Source organism: Neofelis nebulosa, chromosome 9, assembly GCF_028018385.1.
Source record: "Neofelis nebulosa isolate mNeoNeb1 chromosome 9, mNeoNeb1.pri, whole genome shotgun sequence".
Taxonomy (NCBI): Eukaryota; Metazoa; Chordata; class Mammalia; order Carnivora; family Felidae; genus Neofelis; species Neofelis nebulosa.
Genome location: NC_080790.1, coordinates 65639278 through 65647551, shown reverse-complemented (window position 1 = coordinate 65647551; position 8274 = coordinate 65639278).

Here is an 8274-nt window from a genome sequence, read left to right as displayed (position 1 = left end):
CTGGAGGTGGGGGAATGAGTTGATGAAGCCAGTCCTGAAAGTTGATCCGGGCAGGGCACCATGGCATCCACAACACCCACCATTTAGGGTATAATACAACAATGTGGAGGAAGAGCCCCCATTTTCCCAGGATATTATTTGCAAGCTGGTGCTTTTGCTGTTCCCCCTCAGGTCATTCCGTTGCCTACTAGGTCAGCAACTTCCAGATGGCACAGTAAGTGATAGAACCAGTGGATTGGCTGGTCATGTGATCACTGAAAAGTATGTAGGATCCTGTGTCAGTGGATCAAACACTGTGTTAGTTCTTGGAGACTGAGACTAGATAGGCCCTGCAGGCAGGAAAGGCAAAACTCATGGAATGTCAGCTGATTTCAGCCAAGTTTACCTGCTGCCCCTTCCAGTGTGGAAAAAAAAAAAAAATCCAACCTGATCAACTTGCCAAGGGACTGGACAGACTTCTTGAGGGATGGTGACATATAAGGGGATCAGATCTGGTTTCTTTGTTAGCATGTTGGACATTCAGCAGCAGCTGTAGCTAGATTAGCCTTAGTGAGTGGGGGCTTGTGCTATTGGGCCCATGCATCACCTTCTCCTTGCCACGAGGGCTACTCAGTTCATGTATCCTCTGTGTCAACACTAGGCGGTTGATGACAGAAGCTAGCTGATGTCAGCTGGTCAGATTTTTCTGTTTGGCTGTTTAATGCCTCTTCTGAGGTGAACGCTTTCTATGGGTGTTAATATGTGATTAAATTTATTCACGCTCATACCTGTTCTCATAGGTCCAGCTATATGCCTATCTCTCAGACCTTATTTATGACCTTCCAGTGTTCATCTTCAGGTGCCTTATTCTACCAGCAAAGCCATTCTTCCACTGTCTATGAATCTGTATATATTCTAACAGCAGGGTATTTATCTTTCCATATAAAGTGGATAACAAGGTTTACTGACCAAAGCAATTGATTACTCCCAGGAACAGCCATGTGATTTCATAGTCTTTATAATTATTATCTTCCATATGTCATAAGGGCTGAGATTTTATAGCCACTAATGCATTCTTTTCTACCAGTTTCCTTTCAGTTCATGATTAGTGGAAGTTCTAGTAATTGCCCCACTACTGCATGCTAGGTGCTGCCAGTGTTCCATCTACCACCAGGGATAAAGTTTTTGTTGCTAACTTATCAGCAGGTGATTTAGCAGCAAAATCCCATTTTGTAGATTGTTTCTTTGAGTCACTCCTGGCATCAATGATTGCAACTTGGATTTTCCCAGAAAAAAAGTTACTAAGAAGAGGATGTTCACACAGCAAGCTCATTAGGTTGTATTATTGGGGTCAATATTCCTACTGGGTTGAAGTAAGAAGATGGTACAAAGGAAGAAGTTGATATGTGATACCATTGTAACAAGTCTCAGCTGATCTTACAGGGAGCTTTGGAGTTGGGATGGCGATTTAGAGTTGAATCACAGTGAGGGTCTGGGCTTTTGTATGCTGTAATGTGTCAGTCACTGAATGTCAGCTGTCCCTGGGAAAGAGGCAACTTTGGGTGAGGCAGCTGTCTTCAGGCCAGGAGAGTTCGCAGAGAAGCACTCACCTGAGAGTTTCTGACCACATAGTATCCTAGTAACTGGGGGCAGGAAAAGGAGCATCAGTGCTTCAGTCCCACAATGGGACTGGGGGACAGCAAATCTGGGGGGGTACACACAGCATGGACTGTTTAGTCCATAAAATTCAGAAAATATAGGAGCACCTGGGTGGCTCAGTCTGTTAAGCATCCGAATCTTGATTTTGGCTCACAGTTTGTGAATTTGAGCCCCACATTGGGCTCTACACTGTCAGTATGAAGCCTGCTTGAGATTCTGTGTCTCCTTCTCTCTCAAAAATAAATAAGCTTAAGATAAAAAATGAAAACAAATTTAGAAAATACAAAAAGTGTAAAAATAAAGATAAAAAGTGGTTTATAATGCTGTCACTCAGCTTTAACGGTTGGTACTATTATGATTTATTTCCTTCCCTCCTTTTTCCTGGGCATCTATAGTTCCTACACATTTGAAACTATGCCAAAAACGTCATTTCATAGGTTGCTGCACCAATGAACATGATTTAAGTGATTCCTCATCTTAAAAACACTGTTATATACCTAATTTTAGCAGCTTTAAATATTTCATCTTGTCTATGTACAAAAATTTACCTAACGGTTTTTCTGTCTCTTTCTTTCTTTCTTTCTTTCTTTCTTTCTTTCTTTCTTTCTTTCTTTCTTTCTTTCTTTCTTTCTTTCTTTCTCTTTCTTTCTTTCTTTCTTTCTGAGAAGGCACATGTGTAAGCACATGTGAGCAGGGGAGGGGCAGAGAGATAGGGAGAGAGAGAGTCTTAAGCAGGCTGCATACTCAGCAAGGAGCCTGACCTGGAGGACTGGATCTCACCACCGTGAGGTCATGACCTGAGTCAAAATCAATAGCCTGACGCTTATCTGACTGAGCCACCCAGGCACCCCACACCTAACAATTTTTCTAGTGTTAGTTGTGGGCTCTTAAATTTTGCTAATACAAATAATATTAGTATAAATTTAATTTTTGGTCTGTAATCTAAAAATATCTGTTCCAGCTCTCTTCCTTTTTGTTAATTGGAAAGTTAACAAATCTTTGCTGGAAAGATCCTCTCAACATTCCTTTCCTGAAATTCTTGGATTTGTTGTGGGGAAAAGAAATTATAGTTGGCCCTCCTCTGTTTTTCTTGTGTTTTTATTTTAATTCTGCCCCTTACAACTCTGTGATTTGGGGCTTATCATTTAACTTCTCTGACCTTAAGATTTTATATCAGTAAGTGCATAATCTCTACCCTTCTTCACACATTTATTGTGAGAAACTCAAACACTCTGTTCAAATGGAGGAGATAGTTTGGTAGTGATGTCATGTCCACAGATAGGAGCATAGTACAATGGGGAGAACTAGAGGAAAAACAAGACAAAAACAAATCTTTCTTTTTTCCTTCAAACATATTCCAATTTGCCTAATGTCAGGATCATATACATTTTACAGAGAAAGAAGAAAGATGAAACTCATTAGTTTTGTTTCAAAACAGGCAGGGGCGTGCCTGCATAGCAACCAGCAAAAGATGGAGAAGGGCAGGTTTCAGCCGATGGTCCAGATGCTTGCTGATATTCACAATGTAAGTAAACAAAGCGTCACGGTGGCTGACTGAATCTCCCATTCATCAGCAAGATGCTTAGCCTTATGTAGACGAAATTGCAAGTTGGTGATGGGGAGGAAAAACCCTATATAGACAGAAAAACATAAGTATATGTGATTCCAGTCTAGTATGTTTGAATGTAAATGTCTCTCTTTGTTCTATCATAATAAGTGGGAGACTTAGGCAGGCTATCACTAGAGCAGAGGAGCTGTGAAGACAGTAGGAATCCTGGTGACAGGACAAATAGTCTTCTGTTCTACTGCAGACAATCAGAGGTGAGCCTTCTAAATTGAGTATTCTATGAACCTTCCCATGTTGGTGTGTCTTTACTTATTTCATCTTATGCTTTTTGAAATCATAGTCTCTCCAAAAAGCATAAAATACTAGAGGAGGGACCCTCTAGTATTATGGTATCCGAGAACAAGAAAACTGGAGAACCCTCAGGATGTGAAGCTGATGAGTTAAAAACTGTAAGCCCTGCCCTAAATCTTGAATCAATGCATCCAGGTTCCAGACCAGGATGGGATGCTTAGGGGAGTTAAGTTCCTTTATCCCCCACCTTCAACTATGCAGAGAGGGGAGGAAAGGCAAATATTTGTGTAAAAGGCGGGGGAAAAATTAAGCCTTCTTACTTCCTCTCTGTTCCTTCTTCTCTTCTGCTTCCAGAACCTTGTGGGAACTTCGGAAATGTGATTGCTTATTTTAAAAATGAATTTCTTAGGGGGCGCCTGGGTGGCTCAGTCGGTTGAGTGTCCGGCTTTGGCTCAGGTCATGATCTCACAGTTCACGAGTTCCAGCCCTGCGTTGCATTCTGTGCTGACAGCTCGGAGCCTGGAGCCTGCTTTGGATTCTTCGTCTCCCTCTCTCTCTCTCTGCCCACCCCGTGTCTCTCTCTCTCAAAAATAAATATACATTAAAAAATTTTAAAAATTAATTGCTCCAGGCGCCTGGGTGGCTCAGTTGGTTCAGCATCTGATTTCAGCTCAGGTCATGATCTCACGGTTTGTGGGTTTGAGCCCTGCATTGGGCTCTGTGTTGGAATCTCAGAGCCTGGGGCCTGCTTCGGATTCTGTGTCTCCCTCTCTCTCTGCCCCTCCCCCCTCACACTCTGTCTCTCTGTCTGTCTCAAAAATATACATTAAAAAATATATAAAATAAAAGAATAAATAAAAATGAATTTCTCCATGGTTATGATTACTCAAACATTTATCAGGCAATCTCTTTTCTTTTGAGGTTTTCATCTGCTTTATATTTGTTATATATCATATAATACATGTGTAATAACTTGAAACAGTATAACATTGTCATAAGTATGTGTTCATCAATCAGTGTGTGCTTAAATATGTCTCAGGCACCCAAGAACCTACAAAGTGCCTGGAAAAGTAGTTCCTGGTGCTTGGTATCTCCTTATCTCTCATTCGCTCTTCCTGAACCTCCCACAATATGACTTCTGTTCCTACAAGTTGACGGAAATTTCTCTTGCCAAGATCAATGACCTCTTTTTTGATAAACTCAATAGACCGTTAGTCCTAAATCTCAGATGACCTCTCAGATGCTTTCTGCAATGCTATCTAGTTTCTCCTTCTTTATTTTTTAAAGTTTATTTATTTTGAGACAGAGAGAGAGAGAGAGAGAGAGCACACAGCATGAGCAGGGGAGGGGCAGAGAGAAAGGGAGAAAGAGAATCCCAAGCAGGTTCATGGCTGTCAGCACACGGATCCCAACGCAGGGCTCTACCTAGGTGCCCTTAGTTTCTCCTTCTCGCAAAGCTTTTTCCCTGGCTTCTGGCAGACCATGCTACCTAGCTTCCTTACTACTTCTCTCTGGTGTCTCTTCCTTTGGCGCTTAGCATGTTTCTCCCTCCTCTGCCAATCCCTAAAATGTTGAGGTTTCTCAGGGTTCTTCTGTAAGTTTCCCCCTCCTCTTCCCTTCTCTTCCCTCCCCTGCCCCAACCCCCCTGAGTAAACAGAGCCATTCCAGTGGCTCTGCAATCCCTACTCTCCTATCTCTCATTCAGCTCCTTATATATTTGATTGCTCTTAAATTGCACTTGTATCTGAATCTTTACACCTAGACACGATCCCATATACTAGATTGTCCTTTGGGTATCTTGATTTTGTTGTCTCACAGGTCCTGCAGTTTTAGTGTTATCAAGAAAAAATTCATCATCTCCTTCCACAAATTTGCCTCATTAAATTTGCTGTTTTGCTTTTTTTACTGAATGGTACTGTGTCCAACCCATAGGTTATGCCACAAATGTGGGTAGCATTATTATCTCTTCTTTCTCGCATACTCCACACTTTAATCACCTAGAGTTATGAAATTTAACTCAAAAATATTTTAAAATATATTCACATCCTTCCGTTGTCTTACTAATACCCTAATCCAACTCCCACCATCTCTCCCAAGATTACTATGTGACTCCTCATGTAAGTGTACGAAGTTTAAAAGAGAGAACAGATACAGTGAATTAAAAAAAATAATAATGTTTATTTTGAGAGAGACAGAGTGCGAGTGGGGGAGGGACAGAGAGAGAGGGAGGCACAGAGCCCGAAGCAGGCTCCAGGCTCTGAGCTGTCAGCACAGAGCCTGACATGGAGCTCGAACTCATGAACTGGGAAATCATGACCTGAGCCGAAGTCGGACGCTTAATCGACTGAGCCACCTGGGGGTCCCAGTACACTTTTAAGAAGGAAGTTTGATGTTAGCCAGACTGGAATAAACAAGGGTCCATAGCATGGGCCACAGCATTTCTTTGTATTTCTTTCCTGGTTACCTTTCAGTTCACACAGATATGGGTTCATGTAGAAATGTGAGAGTCTTTTCCACTTTTGATCTCCTCTCTTCTTTCCTCTTCCAACATCCCTTTGGCTCTTCTCTTGTACCCTCTCCTCAAGTGCCTTAAATCCTATGAGGTTCTGATAATGCCTCCCATTTCCATCCTGAGGAACTGTAGACCCTTACTGCACCATAGACAGAAATGTTTAGGTATTCCAGATGCTTCAGAGCATAAACAAGACAGATTTTTATTTTGTTTATTTACTTATTTAGTCTGTATGGAGTGTCTCTCTTGGCATGGCTTTTATGTATTAGTATTCTATCCAAATCTTTCTCTTTAGGAATCAGAGGGTGAGGAAGGGAGGTGTGATTCTGGTATTCTGTTAATGGTTCTGCTCACCTGCTGATGTGCTCCTGCTCAATATTCTCTCCCTTCTGCTGGCAGCGGGTAGCAGGAGACTTGCAAAAGGTGTGTCCAGTTATACCACTTGCCTGCTTAATCACTTCCCATTGCCCTTAGGGTAACTATCAACTTGTTACCATAGAAGACCTGTCCAGTTCCTTTCATGGGTCCTCTCTAGCCACGCCCACTTTTCCCTCCCAGCCTCTGCTAACCTGGATTTGTTTCAAGCTCAGGGCCATCTGGTTCTGTTATCTCTAGTTCATTGCACATGCTATTCCCTCTGTCCCAACACAGACCTTGGAATCCTCACAATCTCATGCCTCCGCTTAGTGTTCTTTCTTTTTCATCTCTAGTTATCCTTCTTTCTACAAGCAGATAGATGAGAATGTGAATTTGAGTCTATATGGGTATTTGTTTATATTCTTTGTTTTGTTTTGTTTGCTAATTCAATCCTCCCAGTAGCAGCAGACCTGAAATTGATTTCCAAGTCTCTATGAATAAGAGGCTCCTGTCTAGGGAATGTGATTCTTGCCTGTGCCTCTATTGGCTGATAATTGTCTTCAGGTGGAGAACGGTGGGATGTGATTTCTTGTTAGCGTCTCCCAGCTGTGGGAATAAAGCCAGGGGTCTTCCTGTGCAGGTGCATATGGGGACAGTTGCAATAAAGTGAGAACTGGTATTTAATTTTCATTGTTGGTATTAGAGAGACATGGATGAAGGGTTGTTTTAGCATAAAGAATTAAATATCTTTCAAGATCCTCTGTGGTATTAGTAAGGAAAAAAATTCACTCCTAGCAGTTTTCTGGACTTAGATTCAATGAGTAGTTAGTTGCATCATTATTTAGTAGGAGAATTTCTGTCAACAGAGTTGATATATCTCTGGTTCCTAATTTAAATGTTGTTTTTTCCCTGTTAGTAAGAAGGATGTTATTATCTGTTAGATTTGATGGTGGAAACAAAGCATAAGGAAGCAGAGAGTATGAAATTGTAAGCTCCAGAAGTAACAATATTTAAAAAAAGGAAACAATCCCAGGAGAAATTGATAGGTTTTCTGGTTTATCTTCTTCACAAAAGTATTCCTACATCCCTAACCAATTTTATTTTCTCCCTACCACCTTTTCTATGGTATGCCTTAAAAATCACTTTAACCCTTAAAAGAACAGAGTTGGCACAATGGCCACAATATACCAATATTTTTACTGCTTTTAGAAATAATGGTGATATTTTTTTTTCCTAGAGTTATAAATTATCTGAAGGAAGTTAACAGCAGAAAACAAAATAAGAGACATCATGTTATATCTAGGGAAAGGCTTATTTAAATCCTTACTTTTTTTTTTTTTTTTTTTTTGTAGCCATGATAACTTCTTTTGAAGGAAGTGTTGGAACATGAAAAACAAATGAAGAGTTTTTGCACAATTTTTTGGTTTGTTTGTTTAACCCTTATTTCAGAAGGTTGTAAGGAACCCCTCAGCGATGGGTATTTGAGCCCTGGTAGGTAGCATGGTATTACAGGCATGGGCTATAAAAATCTTCGGTGTCTGTTTCCCAAGAAGCAGCAAGTTATTCTCAAAGCTCCCATCCACCTACTGAAAATTTTGCAACAGTGAAGTTTGATATCCAGTTTATGATTATATTACTTAGAGATACTGAGCTAGCATGGCAATAAAGTCCACAGACAGTAAGCATGTTCATTTAGGCAATAATTTCTGCGTTATCTATTAGCAACCTTTATTAGAGTGGTTAGCAAGTAGCAAAAATGAGACTTATTCCAGCTTGATTTTATTTCATTTCCCTTGTCTCCCCTTAAATGAAGGGCATTAACTAGTAATGAATTGACCAGTCCTCTGAGGTAGGGATGGAAAGAGAAAGAAGAAAAGCAAATGTCTGGTTTCTCCCTGAAACTGGACAG